At 35.3% G+C, this 15,758-nt stretch overlaps 1 non-coding gene across 1 annotated transcript; it reads left to right on the forward strand.

Moving 5' to 3' along the window:
- The first annotated feature begins 12,964 nt into the window (after positions 1 to 12,964).
- Positions 12,965 to 13,037, forward strand: TRNAY-GUA (transfer RNA tyrosine (anticodon GUA)). The gene has a single exon. It is a non-coding gene; the product is annotated as a tRNA-Tyr (tRNA).
- The last annotated feature ends 2,721 nt before the right edge of the window (positions 13,038 to 15,758 follow it).

The following is a 15,758-nucleotide window of genomic DNA, read 5'->3' on the forward strand; positions in this document are numbered from 1 at the left end:
TCCTAGGCAGGATGCCTTAGACCACGACGCCACGTCGCGGGACGAACTTATGTATGTATGTAATTTTAATTATGTGGCGTAATATGTGTTTGATATAAGAAAGTACTATTTGCACATATGACATACTGGCTGTTTTGTGTGTATTCCACGAATTGTTCCAGGCTACTTAATGTACTGTATGTGTAATGGTTTAAGTGGGGCTGTGTGTTGTGTGGGAATATTTTGTGAGTATGAATTTTGTACGTTAGTGTGTTTTGGAGATGCAAGTGAGTGGTGTGAGTGCACGTATTTCCTTACGCTACTTACCGCAGCTTTTCAATTTATGATTGTGAAGTAGAAGTTAGTTCAATTGCCATGCGAACCTCGCTGTTAAATTGGAGCCGTCCCAGAACAAGTTACAGTTATGACACTCCCTCCCCGATGTTCTGGCAAATTTCTACGACCGCTATGGTCGAGCCTATAAACAGAATCGTTCCAACTAGCATTAAACAAGCTTGATCAATATTGTTACACGGGCAAAGTGACTACGTTACAGAGGATTGCCCTGAAAACCAGCACATAGCAGAAGAGAATGGTGCCATCATTTATGCATCAACTTCAGAGAGAAAAAGACCGAAGACAGAGCTAGGTGTTTTACTGGGCTTCCATTCCTCTTGTCCTTTCATTTCTTAACTGTGTTAATAAACGACGCTGTATCAACTACGTGGTTATTTAGCGTCAATGAGATTATTTATTTATTTATTTATTTATTTATTTATTTATTTACAATACAATAATAGAAATAAACAGAAAAAAATACACTATATACAAAGTAAAGCTACATAACAATTAAAGAGAGAGAGAAAAAACACTATAAACAAAGTAAAGCCACACAAAAATATACACAGGTTGCAGTCACACAAACTTTAAATGAGTGATTAAGTATCATAATTAATTGTATCCTAACTAATTAACTAACATAAACAAGAAACTTGCAATTTTATTCTAGATTAAAAAGAAAAAGAAAAAAAAAACAAATCAATACTTCTAGCAATACCTAAAAAACATTAAGACAAAATTTTCCAATTTAATTTTGAATTGTGATAAAGTCCGGCAGTCCCTGACGTCATTAGGTAACGAATTCCAGATGCGAGGTATTTCTACAGTATAGGAAGATGAGTATAAAGACGTTCTATGATGAGGGATAGAAAGAAGTGGTTGATGTCGGTTTCGAAGAGTTTTAAGAAACTGAAAGCGCGATAACAGATAATTCGGAGTAGAAGTATGCATGATTCTAAACAGAAGAGACAGTGAATGTATTGTTCTTCGTTCCTTCAGACGCACCCATGAAAGTAACTGGAGATTGGTTATAATGAGATGATATTTGACGAGATGAGGCCGAGGATTCGCCATAGATTACCTGAAATTTGCCTTACGTTTGGGAAAAACCTCGGAAAAAATCCAACCAGGTAATCACCCCAAGCGGGAATGGAAACCGCGCCCGAGCGCTACTCCGGATCGGCAGGCAACTGCCTTAGCCGACTGAGCTACACCGGTGGCTTTGTCCCATGCTCAAATGTAGCTAACGTAATTAGGAATTTTAATGTTTCCACCGATCAAATAATAACTATAGATCTAGTTATCGGAATCTAGTTTTTAAAGTTAAATGCCTGATTTGGTTCCAATTTCCACTACAAAAGATAACAACGCTTCGCAAACATTTCAAACTCGGTGGACATATTTACTGATATGGTCACTAGATGGCATGGGAGTAAGCGGGCTGCCGATAAATGGCAGCAATCCAATGCATGAACAACAATGTACTGCTCCAAACATACAGTCGATAGTCGTGAAGTGACCTTGAAATTATAGCGATTATAAATTAAATCTAAAATTAAAAGGAACCAAAGAAAAATATTTAGCAGCTGTTGTGATAGTATAAATTGCGGTGGTAAACTGGAATTACCAGACTTGAGTTTCTCTGACATAAGGGAAGGCTTAAATTTGAAACGACCGAAAATGACAATTTTCACTTTTAATGAAATTAAATTTGCTGTTTTTTTCTGGATGATACTACTACTACTACTACTACTACTACTACTACTACTACTACTACCAATAATAATAATAATAATAATAATAATAATATGGACGGATTGACTATCTGAAATGAAAATAAAATTGCAAATGAATTTAATACATATTTTCTAAAATTGGGCTTCAAATTATCAGCGATATAACAGCACACCCCACTGAATATGTAACAATAGAACCATTATTTCCAATACAATTACTATATTTTTCTAACTCCAATTCATGACAATGAGTTAATTATTGCAGCAAATGACTTGAAAAACGATGTTGCTCCAGGGGAGGCTGGAATTTCTTTAAATTTAATACAATCAATTATTACTTTAATCTCAAATCGTCCTATTTATATTTTTAATATGTGCTTATCTCAAGGAATATTCCCTATGCTGTTGAAACGTGCCACTATAATGCCTTTATATAAATCAGGTGGCAGAAATATTCTAAGTAATTATAGGCTAATTTCTCTATTATCAAACATTGCAAAATTATTTGAAAAATTCATTAAGGAAAAGTTAATTATTTAGAGAAGAATAAACTTTTTATCAAAATTTCAATTTGGTTTTATAAATCATATGAGTACCGAAGATGCTATAATGGCTGTAACTTCATATATCATAAAAGCGTTAGACGAAGGCAAAAGAAGTGTAGGAGTATTCCTAGATTTAAGAAACACATTCAACACAATAAATAATAAGATATTAAATAGCAGCTATTGGAATAAGAGGTATTGCTTTGGATCTGTTTCAGTCCTATCTGTCAAATGGATACCAGCACAGTAAAATGAATTACGCAGTAAGTAGTGGTGCAGAAATTAATGTTGATATTCTCCAAGGAACTGTGTTAGACCCTCTCTCATTCATTATATAGGCCTACATGAATGATTTTCTGCTTTTAGACACTAAGGGCCGTATTCATAGACATTTTTATTGCGGGATTTCGGTGGATGATCAGCGAACTAACGTTTTTCATATCCATAAACCAGTGTCAGCGATATGATATGATATGAATCCTGTTTAGCACGCTCGTAGCCCGGGCTAGCGAAATATCTATGAATAGCACCCTACTATTATAAAGGGAAAAATATACTCCTTTGCAGAGATACTGTTGCTATACAGTGGTAATGATTGGGAAGAGGTTTACAAACTTGAAAATATAGGTACAAACTCAATTGATTTATTTACAGTAAACAGTATTAATGTAGTTTTATGAGTACTGAGGGAGAGGATGTTCGTATCTAGCCAATTTTTAATTGTGATTATTTAAAATGGCACAGCTTATATTCCGGGAGCCAAGTTCTTGAAAAGGAGATATAAGCTGTGAATCTTTCATAAACAACGCGTTGCTATGAAAGGCGTAAGAACTCACAAGTTTTTACAACAGAATTCTAAATATCTTTGCCCTGTTTCCAGATGCATTAAAACTGCCAAGTTGTACAGCTAAATTTTGTCCATTTAATTTATGAACTAGGAATTTCTGTAGCTGTAAATGGCAGTGGCGTAGCGTCAATGTAAGCTAAAAAGCTCAGCTTCCCCAGTTAATAATAATTTCATAACAAACCTGCAGTTTATGGACAAATTATTTATTAATTTTAATAGAATTTATATTTACGCGTTAAATATTGTGATGCGGCAGCTGAGGATGATTTGTGATGCAGCAGTAAACACACACACCAGCTTCCAAGCAGACTGGTTTCTTACACTCATTCTTCTGTGTAACCCACCCCGCAGATTTTCCATCCCTTTCTAACTAAACTACACTGGTCGCAAGGCTCGCAAGAAGCTAGCTTTGACATTGAAAATTAGTAGTTTCCGAGTTATCCCTTTTCGTCAGTTGTGTTCAGTTGAAGTGTTAGTGTGCATTATGGCTGATATAATAAATAATGAGTGAAATAACAGTTCCTGACATCAATTTACTTGAATTTTTAGGACAATTCTATTATCAAGACTGACTTACGAACAAAAGTGTGATCTAAAAAACAAATGACCGACTCCCTTGCTGTTAATGAAGGACACACTCAAAATACAGACGCATACTTACGTAATGATACTAATATTGTATCTATTGACCGTTAATATTGTGATTTATCTAAGTATGACAGGGAGTGAGCGAATGTTATACGTATACGTGTCTATTTGTTAGAGATAATCATATTTTACTATGTACCATTTGAGGTCATGCCTTATTGGTGTTACGAGGTTCCAACCAATCTTCGACTGCTGACTTAACATTGATTACTATTTATTTTAAGACTATATTTTTGTAATACGTTTGCTCATATTGCATTAAGGACAACTTGAGTTAGCTTCCCCTGCTCAAAATTTCATGCTACGCCACTGGTAAATGGTCGCCATAATTATTGTCGTTTTTTCTGTAATTGATTATATTCTTCCAACCACACTATGACCCAGGGATGCACCTAGTCTCTAACAGAAATAAATATCAGTAGAGGAGGCAAGACCTGTTCTGTGAGCTTATCATGTGTCGTGGCTATAGCCAGGCAACATACAGTTCAAAGTGCGCAGAAACCAAATGCTCCTACCGATCAGACTAGATTAGGGATGAAGTCATGTAGTGATAGTGATAGATTTATTGATATTAGTTCACAAAAGTACAAAACTTAGTAATTAAAAAAAAAGATCTATATACAAAAGTAGTTATACATAATAAATATACAATTTCCTAAACTAATTAATTTATTGGCTCAAACTTGCACTTACGTCTGGTTTTAGTGCATGTTTAAACCAATCGTAATAACCATTAAGACTTTAAACCTTATTTATCTGCTCCTTTTCACAATTTACTACCATAAATATTTTTAAATCAATTATTCTTCTTTTTACTTTGAACATCTATATTTATTCTAGAACTTTCGTATTTATGTTTAGTGATAGGTACACTTATGTATGTTAACTAATTATTCCGTGTCATCACACTGCATCCAGGTTAGCAGTTGTTGACATATAGCCAGCACACTGCAATAGCTGAATCGGTATTTCTCAGTGAGTACAGTAGGTCAGTCTAAATTCCTGCAACATGCTTGTCAGCAAGTTGTTTGGTTATTTATACATCTTGCATCATACATGTAAACACACTTGATATATTAAATTTAACTCAATATCAATTACAGTTACAACATTCTTTTCCATGCTCACATTTTCGTTTAATTCTATTCTACTTTTTATTAAATTTATTTTATGTGTAATCTTATTGAAATTTAAAGTCTTGAATGTACAAATTAATTTGATATTGTCTTTATAAACAAAGAATTTTACTACTAAATACATCTTTCTTGTTCAAATTATTTTTTTTTTATTTTTTGATTTTCTGATTGTAGGAAAGTTAAGTTTTTTTTTTTTGTTGTCTACCTCTTAGTAAATAGTTTTGTTCAGTACTTCAGTCATTATCTGTATTTGATTGTTCATAAATTTTTCTGCTAATATTTCTATATGGCCTTTTACCTCTAATTAAGTGATCGACCTTAACTTCATCTTCCTCGGTAGAATCCGCTAACCTCATCAGTGTTGATGGTGTGTCACTTCCTCTAGCTCGTCTCGAACTACCCAAGAACTGTTGCACGATTTGTACACGATTTTCACTTTCACTGCACTTTTTGGAAGAACCATAGATGCTTCTCTCTGTAGCACTTTCACTCGATCGCCAATGAAGTCATGTAGAAAAATGACGCCATGCGCGACTCGGTAACGGAAGCGCTATGTTTTGAATGTTGCCTGACTATGTATCACCAATGGGAATGGAGGAGGAAGTTACGTTTTAGTCTGGGATGAACTTCCGTGTGGGTAGATTCATGTAATATTAACCATCATGAAACAAACTCTCCTTCTGATAGCTCATTCTTTCCCTTCTCGCAAAGCTCACATGCCAGGTCTCGCCTCTCCATCTGTACTAAAGGTATTTTCTTAGAGGAAAATGCGGAAAACAAGTACGAGTGGCATCCTTACTGTTACTAATGGTTGTTGTTACGAATAATTTTACTTTATTCATATCACTGTTTACTGTATCTGTAACTGAGTGTATTTATTCAGCATTGGTGGTCGGATTATACAGTTTCCGCTATTATGTATTGTAAAACTCAATATACGAGTATATTATAGTACTCTTGAATTTATACGGATTCTTCGCACGCTTGCTACCCCTGATGTGATCTTTATTAACATGTTGACTGTTAGAAAGAGCACACATCTGAGGTCTGTTGGAATTGTGCTCTGACCACTCGAATAATCACGAATTTCGTTATACATTTAGCTCGCGCCATTTCTCTCAATATCAGGAACTGTCGGAAATTAAGTTCCATTTGTAACTGCCATAATTTAAAATTGAACAAGCTTTTGTATTCGTAATGCAGGCTCTCTATTGACATAGGCCTACATGTTTGGAAAGGGGAGGACATGGGTCCGGGGGTATTTCCAGCCCTTGCAATTTGCATAAGACCAAAAACTTTCTCTAAACCTAACCTTGTTGGGAGGGAAAGTGGGGTGGCAGTTGTGAAACGAAGAGGGTGTGGAGTTAATGAATGGTAAAAGGGTAGGAGAGGGATGTTCTCTAGAGGAAGGAGAGAGAGAGAAACCAGGAGAGAGAGTTGTTTTTGTTTCCGGACTGCAACTGCTGAATCAGCGAGATTTGATTTGCTTCTCGTGCACTCGTCTGCCTGCAGTTTCCTTGTACATTGTCATTCCGATAACATTTAATTTATTTTCGCATCTTCCTGAGTTTCTGAGACTCGTTATTAAGTACATCTGCGCGGATATATCCCTCGAAACTTTTTTTTCCAGTAATTCCCTTTTATTTGATGTCGCAGACGATATGTTACAAATTAAACTGGCGTGAATCATGGGTTATTTTGTATTCGTTCAGCTCGTAGTGACTAAGAATGTAACAAAGGGGTATTTAAATATCGAAGTGTTAATCATTCACGTTAATACTCGAAAGCATATGGATCCATAAATGTAATGAGATGATTCACTGATGATTTCCAATGAATTGCAAAGTGTATAGTCATAACGAAATTTTGTATGCGTGATGGTCCTTTTCCATTTCCTGCAGAAGTAAATCACAAGGGCTTGCTTTGTGTTAAATGTTCCTATAATTGAAGATCTTCCTCGAAAAATGGTGTAACATCAAATTAATGAAATGTGACTTCTCTGGAAAAGGTAATTTTGAAACATTCATTTATAACAATAAATGATTATATCCAATGGCTGAATAAACTTGTATCCTTCATTAGTCAAATGGTTCTGGTAGTAAATATAGGCCTAACGAAATGTGCCCCTGAAATTATTTTCCTTTATCCTGCAACGCGATTTATAGATTTGTTGGTTAGACCCTTATTCGGATGAGGTCTTCAATTTCCAGAGAGTAATGTGTGAAGTATCAAGCTTAAAGGAGAGAATGTGTGAAAATTTGGTAATACTTACTTACAAATGACTTTTAGAGAACCCGGAGTTTCATTAACGCCCTCACATAAGCCCGCTATCGGTCCCTATGCTGAGTAAGATCAATCTAGTCCCTAGAATCATATCTCATCTCCTTCAAATTCATTTCAACATTATCCTCCCATCTACGTGTCGGCCTTCCCAAAGGTCTTTTCCCCGAGTTATTTCAACTAACAATTTATATGCATTTCTGGATTCGCCCATACGTGCTACATGCTCTGTCCCACTCAAATGTCAGGATTTAATGTTCATAATTGAGCCGTTCAAAGCAGAAGTGGTGTAAGTCAAAAATGGGTAATGAGGGTTAAAGTAAACATTCTGTAAAATACAGCGCAAAGTAGCAATCAATATTCAATTTATTTAAACTATTATTAGTCAGTGGATAGCAAGAAGGCCATATTAATTGCTACTTTCCGCTGTATTTTACAGAATTTTTACTTTAAGCCTCATTACCAAATTTTGACTTACACCACTTTTGCTCTGAGCGGTTCAATTATGTCGGGTGAAGAATACAATGCGTGCAGTTCAGCGTTGTGTAACTTTCTCCATTCTCCTGTAACTTCATCCCTCTTAGCCCCAAACATTTCCGAAGCACCTTATTCTCAAACACCCTTAACCTCTGTTCCTCACTCAAAGTGAGAGTCCAAGTTTCACAACCATACAGAACAATCGGAAAAAGTGTCCACATTGAGTCACTTCCCAAAGACTGTCATGTTAAATTTACAGTCCCATAACTTTTGTCCCTATGGAGATCTGGCGGAAAAATTTCACCGGCTGATTTACTTTAGCCTCCTCTTTTCAAAAATATACGGCATTACCGCCTTTTCAATTCACCATGAAAGAAGGTTCTCTTGTCAGTCCTTTCTGTCTTGAATTCTTCCGTCTTTTCGCTCATTTTTTTCCTTTCTTGTCGTTTTTTCTGACTTTGTATTTCTTGTCATTCCATTTTTCTCTACATTCACCGTCTTTAACACTGACGTAATTCTGTCTTGAATTCTTCCGTCTTTTCGCTCTTTTTTTTTTCCTTTCTTGTCGTTGTTTTTTCTGACTTTGTATTTCTTATCATCCCATTTTCCTCTGCATTCACCGTCTTTAACACTGACGTAATTCTGTCTTGAATTCTTCCGTCTTTTCGCTCATTTTTTTTTTCCATTCTTGTCGTTTTTTCTGACTTTGTATTTCTTATCATTCCATTTTCCTCTACATTCACCGTCTTTAACACTGACGTAATTCTGTCTTGAATTCTTCCGTCATTTCGCTCATTTTTTTTCCTTTCTTGTCGTTTTTTCTGACTTTGTATTTCTTATCATTCCAATTTCCTCTACATTCACCGCCTTTAACATTGACGTTCTTCTCCAATATTTAAGCTTATGTTTTTACTACTAACGCATAAACTTTATTTGGGGAAGCCCTCCAATCACCAGATCTCTAACGTATCGAACGACAGCTCGATTATTTCTGTTCCACAAACTGCCCCAACCCAGATTAAGCTTCCTAACCTTCACTACCTGGCGTGGGGGACTTTATCCCTTGTAATAGCGAGCGATTACAGAAATCACTACTCCATTAATAGATGGTTCAGTGTAATTTGTGGAAAATTTGGGATAATTGGTATGACGTATATAGGCCTAAAGGTAACGGCATGCCTGAAATTTTATGGCCGCAAAGAAAACATTTGTAAAGTAGCGCACAGGGACTTCCCTTGCTATTTCGTAATCAAGTAAATGTGTTAGTTTACAGAGAGTACGAGATGGCAGGTACTATCGATTTGCTTATGGCAGTGATGTCAAAGCAAGCGCATTTTTCTGACCTTGACGTCGTGCGCGGGTATCAAGTGCTGGGTATTGAAGGAGGAATAAGCAACCTGTTGGATTAAGAAAACAGTGATGCAGAAAATTCAAAAGGAACGTGAAATTTGATGTCGTTATTTTTATAGGCTTATTTCTGTTTGATATTCTCTACATTGTCTTTAAAACAAAAGTACTAACACCAATTTCTTAATATTGTAGTTGTGTTTTAGATGTCAATAACATAATAAAGAGTTGTGAAGGAATATTCATATATATTCCATAGTAGTACAACTATACTGTATTAAGTGAATGAATCACATCATTCATAAAGAAAGTGATATCCCAAAGTAAGAGATTGAGTATGGCATAGTAAGTTGAAATTGATATTGATGGTATCTTTAGCCTTATAAAAGTAATCAATGAACTAATCAAAACAATATTACAATACAAAGCAAAGTTACCTAGGTACTGTATATGTTTTAAGTGTAACTAATATTCCATAACAAAACTCTTATCGCATTATGCTTATAAGGTGATATTGGTGAGCAACTTCCTGTCATGAGAATATTAAATTATTTTCTCGAAATCTGCTGAAGCTATAGAGCTGACGTTTTTACAACACATGGGCACATATCTTTTGCTTATGATGTAACAGTAGTTGCTTTTTTAATTAATTTCCTTACAAACATTTTCCATGCGAATATTTTCAAAATTTGTAATACACTATTTTCAATAATACGTATTTGCGGTATATTAGATTTACGAGAACATTTTTCACTACCTGTAAGAGTGCTAAATAAATAGGCCTATATCTGAAAATTTCACTTTTATATAAAAAAATTGAGAAAATATTCCTTTTGAATAAAAAAAGCAAACATGTGAAAAATGAGCATTAAAATTTAAACTTACATTCTTATAATGCAATTATGCTTCTCAGACAAATCTAAAAATTAACATGGATACAGTTTTAATAAGTTCTATTCCCTTTATCCATTGAATCAATGCTGGCCATCCCTGTATATAGCTCGACCAGGCGGCATATACTACTTCTTTCGTCTGTCTCTTTCCTTTCCGCTGTAAAGCGCTCAGGCTCTCCTGAGCTCTGAAGCGCGCGCTTGCTCCTATGGGCATCAGTTGACATGACAGGCTTATGATATTGTAACCAACATGAAAATGTTTGAAAATATGCAGCTGTCAGTATTAATTTGTTTCAAATTGTAAGTTTCTGTAAGATACAAGAATTAGGAACACAACATCGTCGTCCTTTGTTGCTAATGTAGCAGCATACCAAGTTTAAATTCCGTACGCTGGGTTTACTTCTCGATCCGGAAGTAAAAATGATTAATCTTCAGTAGAGACTGGCTCTGATTCATGTGTTTTATTTATATTATGTTGTCGCAAGCTGTAAGATAGCACCGTATTGTGTTGATAATGCGACTAGCTCCTCACCCTGCTCGTGAAAGTCTAGTATTAATAAAAATTATCGAAATACTGAGTGCTGTAAGAGCCGAGAGGTGATAATTTTTCAATTTATTAATCAATCGATACCAAAGCAATTAAGTTGACGACAAATAACTTCGGATTGATCACTTCGTGCAATTTTTAATGACTAATTTAGACTAAGTCAATGTTCTCGGTATGATATCCATGCTGAATTAAAACATAAAATTTAACCCAATAACGCCCAATAGTCTATTTGTAGACTGAAGAAAATTGCCTTGGTTTCTTTTATTTTTAAGGTTATATCTACGCGAACAACCACAAATATTCCCAGAAAATGCAGGCTCTAAATTTCTAAAATTTTATAAGGGAATGAACTCAAAATTGGACAAAAATTACAAGGTACCACAACAAGACTTATTAGAACTTAAATATCTGATAAAAGTATAAAAAGATTACTAGTAATATTTTTAAGAGTTCTCTTTGTACTTTAAATTAAATTTTCCAAAATTTGAAAATTTTCACACACATTGTTTAATAACTCCACAAACATTAGAGACAGAATTCTTAAATTTTGTACACTGATTTAACATGCATTTATGCAAAAGGTATACTACAATAATGTCAATTTCTTTGAACATTTCTTTAGGTCACAAAACATTATGTAAATTTTAATATATTTTATATAGAACAAGTAAAGAATTAATTGTGTTAAAATAAACAATTCTACATGTTTGAGAGTAGTCTACTTTTCAGAAATAAGTGTTTATTATATGCAGCAAAAATATTAAAGATGTCAGAGAGACCATAAAATGTTATGATTACCAAATGATGCAACTTGCAGAATTATTTTGTTTTTTTTTTTTAATACTCTGATAAAACTGGTTTGAAAAATATTATAGTAAACTTTTCTATACTTTTATCAGATATTTAAGTTCTAATAAGTCTTGTTGTGGTACCTTGTAATTTTTGTCCAATTGTGAGTTCATTTTCTTATAAAATTTTAGAAATTTAGAGTTCGCATTTTCTGATAATATTTGTGGTCGTTCACGTACATATACCCTTAAATATACGTCACCGTCCTTCGCAAGTCTTTCGTGGCTCCGACTTAAAGAACGCAGAACTTTACACTCTTTGTCTTTACTCTATCGAATTCTGCACACCTCAACACCAAATTACTTTTCGTCTCGTTTCTCTTACCTATACTCTAACCACGACGTAAATACCAGATCACTTATCTGTGGCATGCTAAGTATACCTCTTCATAGAACATCTTGTTATTCATCATCTTTTACAGTATCCACCTCGCGTCAATGGAATTCCTTGTCACAAAGTATTAGGGGCTGCAAGACAATAAACACCTTAAAGAATAGCTTAAAAGATAACCTTATTAGCATTTCACTCCAATCTTACTGATTTAAACTATCACTGACTACATTGTTACTTCATTCTTTAGACATCATCCTGATAGTGCTGTATTTTCAAAATTGTCTCATAATAATCTCTTTCTATTATATAATATTATTTGAAATATATTAACATTCTATGTATTTTAGATTAATTCTGCTACACAGTTTATTTCAGTGTCTAATTAATAGTTCATAGTATTTTGTTGTTTAATTCGTATATAACTCTTATATACATGTAACTCTCACTTAATCAAATTGATGAATTCTTTGTAAGTTCATGCATATGTATATGCACTTTTTGCTGGTTGAGTGGAAGAGAGGGCCTTACGGCCTTAACTCTGCCAGCTAAAATAAATTATTATTATTATTATTATTATTATTATTATTGTTTTTATTATTAACAATTATTCGTTAATCTTGTTACATAATATCATTAACTCCTGTAGGTACTTTTTGGTCTCTAGTCGTAAGTATATGTACAGTAGTGGAAAAAAAAAAACCGGACCGACCCTTGTGGCTGACTTCAGGGCCTTGTTCACTCCAGAGCACGTTAGACTGGTAACTAAGACTTTCGTGGTTCGAATCCTGCCTGGGAAGGAAACATTTTTTGTTCCTTATTCGAATTTATTCCCAATACTTTTCGATTGCTGGTAAAATTCATATTCTGGGAATAATAAGTTAATTAAGTAGTAAAATATCGCTGCAATTATATGAGAAAAAATCAGCATATATATGCCTAACTTGGAGTCAGGCCACAAAGGGAAACATCGAAGGAGGAAAGTTCGATCCGGTGCTATGGATTGAATTCGGCGTAGCTCAGTGGTCAGAGCGCTTGGTATGTAGAACCAAGGACCCGGGTTCGATCCCCGGCGCCGGAGCGAATTTTTCTCCTAAAATATTAAGTGTCTATAGTTAGAGGCGTTTATACAACTGGGCGTAAAATTAATACATACCTTTAAGTAATTTTTTTACCAAAAGAAACTTAAATAGTTGGTGTATATTTTAAAACTGTTTTTAAAAATAAGTTCTTTGAAGCTGTTAAGCTCTAAGTACCTCCCTTAAGAATTTATTGATGTGGGTAATTGAATTAGGAAAATTAATTTTCCGTCGATACTATGTTCGTTTTTTTAGTTTTCTCCACGTAAGGAGAAGTACAGACAGATTATTTAGTCCTGACAGTTCAGCGACGCGAAAGAGGGGAAGTAATAGGAGTAGTGGGGAGAGTTCCGGAGTAGAGATGGGAGCGAGCCGTTAGTAAAGAAATGCAGTACAGCTTAGCTGTACTGGAAAAACACTGCTCTACCGCATGTGTGACATCCGATCGCTGTGAAAGCAAGCGATTGACTAACCTGAACATCCCTTGGCGTAACTTAATGGACTCGCCTGACCCAGGCGCACATTGTCGACGACTGTCAGGACTAAATAACCGTACTGTATAAACGCGTTCAATGTTACATGACCGCTGAGTTCTGATGTCGCCACTGTTGTTGTATACAAGACATCGTAGGCGATTACTGAGCATATGAACAAATGCTGGGTAACTTTCGGTGCTGGACCTCGGACTCATTTCACCGGCATTATCACCTTCATCTCATTCAGACGCTAAATAACCGAAGATGCTGATAAAGCGTCGTAAAATAACCTACTTAAAAATTACTGAGCGCAGGGCATTGAGGGAATCAAATCATTCTGGAGTAGGTATGACGCACTCTGCTAGTTCGTGGAATCGACACCGGTCAAATTACAACGGACGGGTAGGAAGGAATGAACAGCTACTTCCAGAAATGGTTTGCTATTGTGTTCTGGTTTCTAATAAAACTTGCTAATTTCTTATTATTTTTTACAATCAGTGCTCATCATTCCCCAGTAAGTTTGTTAATATAATTACTGTATTTATCTTGTTTATACAAACTTTTTGATTGTAAGTCAAATATACCAATTATATTATCTTCCTATAAATATTGAATGTGAACAAAATCGTGTGATAGTATAGGATGAATTGCTGTACGCACACGACAAATGAAGAACTAATTTTTGGGTACAGGTATTCTAAAAACGTATAGGCCCATTTCCGCAGGAGTCTCGAAGTAATTTTCTTCTCAATATCACATTGCCAATATATAATTCACATAAAGGGAACGTAAAAAATACTTTTTACAAAACTATGAGTTCCTTTTATTCAAAGAAGGGGGAGACAGGGTAGTAGAATGAAATTTGGACTGCTCCTCGGAGGTCCTGTGTGGCCCAGATAAGTTGATGCAGCATCGTGGCATTCGCTAACAGGTTTCTGATTACCTGGAGCGAGGGGTTGGGGGTGGGAGGGCTGACCACAGCTTAGCGAGGCGTCTGCCTCATGAATATCTTACCGCTGCGGCTATTTTATGAAACTTCCGGGAAAATGTTTTTATTGCTTTTGTATTTAATTTAACCATCCTCAACCGAGGGCGGAGTTTGACTTCAGTTTGAAAAATAGATGAATGGGCGGAAACCATCTGCATTACTTAATTGAATTAATGAGTTATATAATTCATTAAAATGGACATTTACTTAATTCCTGTTGTTAGGAATACCATATTTTGTAAATATAGCCTCGAGTTTGGATTTGTCTCACCTCGAAAATGACATTAGTAGAAAGAAAATGGCCGTATTTCCTTATCAAAATACAGTGTGTTTCAGTGAGATACCCCACTTTTTAAATAGCTATAACTCTGCGTCCATAAGTGACACTTAAATTGTAAGTACATTGGAATGATGCAAGAAATCGGGAGTTTCATTGGATACCGATAGATGGCAGGTTGCCTCCTACACATCGTTATAATGTTCTTTGTTGTAATTTCTTGGGTATTAAATTCTCAAACAAGAATATGGGCGTGAGAATATCGTGTGTATTATGAGCCATAACTTAATGCAGGTAAAGTTAGAATGTAGTGTACAATATCCGGCCACAGGATCATTGGGCAAATTTTTTAAGAAACTTTAAATTCTGATGTGTATAAGAATATTTTGATGGAATTCATGGAGGAGCTAGACGACATCGAACTTAAGCAGGGATACTTTCAACACGATGGCTCCACATGCCAGACCCCGAATGAAATCATGGCACACATCGGCAGCTTCTTCGAGGACCGTGTTAGCTCTATATGATTGCGGCCTCGAACCGTCAAGAAACTTCGGACAAACATCGAAGTCGAAATAAACAATTTCCACATAGACATGTTGAGACGTGTGTCTGTAAACATTGTGAAACGGTCAGGAATGTGTCTCCAAGAAGAAGGAGGCACTTCGAGCACATCTTGTAACTAATTTATTTTCCGAAACACTCTCTCATTTACACTTGTTACGTTAATGTTTTGTTATTTTGTCAAGAAATAGACCTATATAATCTGCCTGATATCGCACTCGGCCAAGATTTTCCTGCGAATACTGAATCAACGTTTATATTCTAAGATGGAAGGAGAGTTAGAAGACAAGCAATTTGGCTTCAGGAAAGGAAAAGGTAAGAGACTTGCTATTGGACTCGGCGAAAGATACCTAGAGAAAAATAAAGTCTGTATAGCATTTGTGGACTTGCAAAAGGTCTTTGGGAGAATGAATTGGAA

Source organism: Periplaneta americana, chromosome 10, assembly GCF_040183065.1.
Source record: "Periplaneta americana isolate PAMFEO1 chromosome 10, P.americana_PAMFEO1_priV1, whole genome shotgun sequence".
Taxonomy (NCBI): domain Eukaryota; kingdom Metazoa; phylum Arthropoda; class Insecta; order Blattodea; family Blattidae; genus Periplaneta; species Periplaneta americana.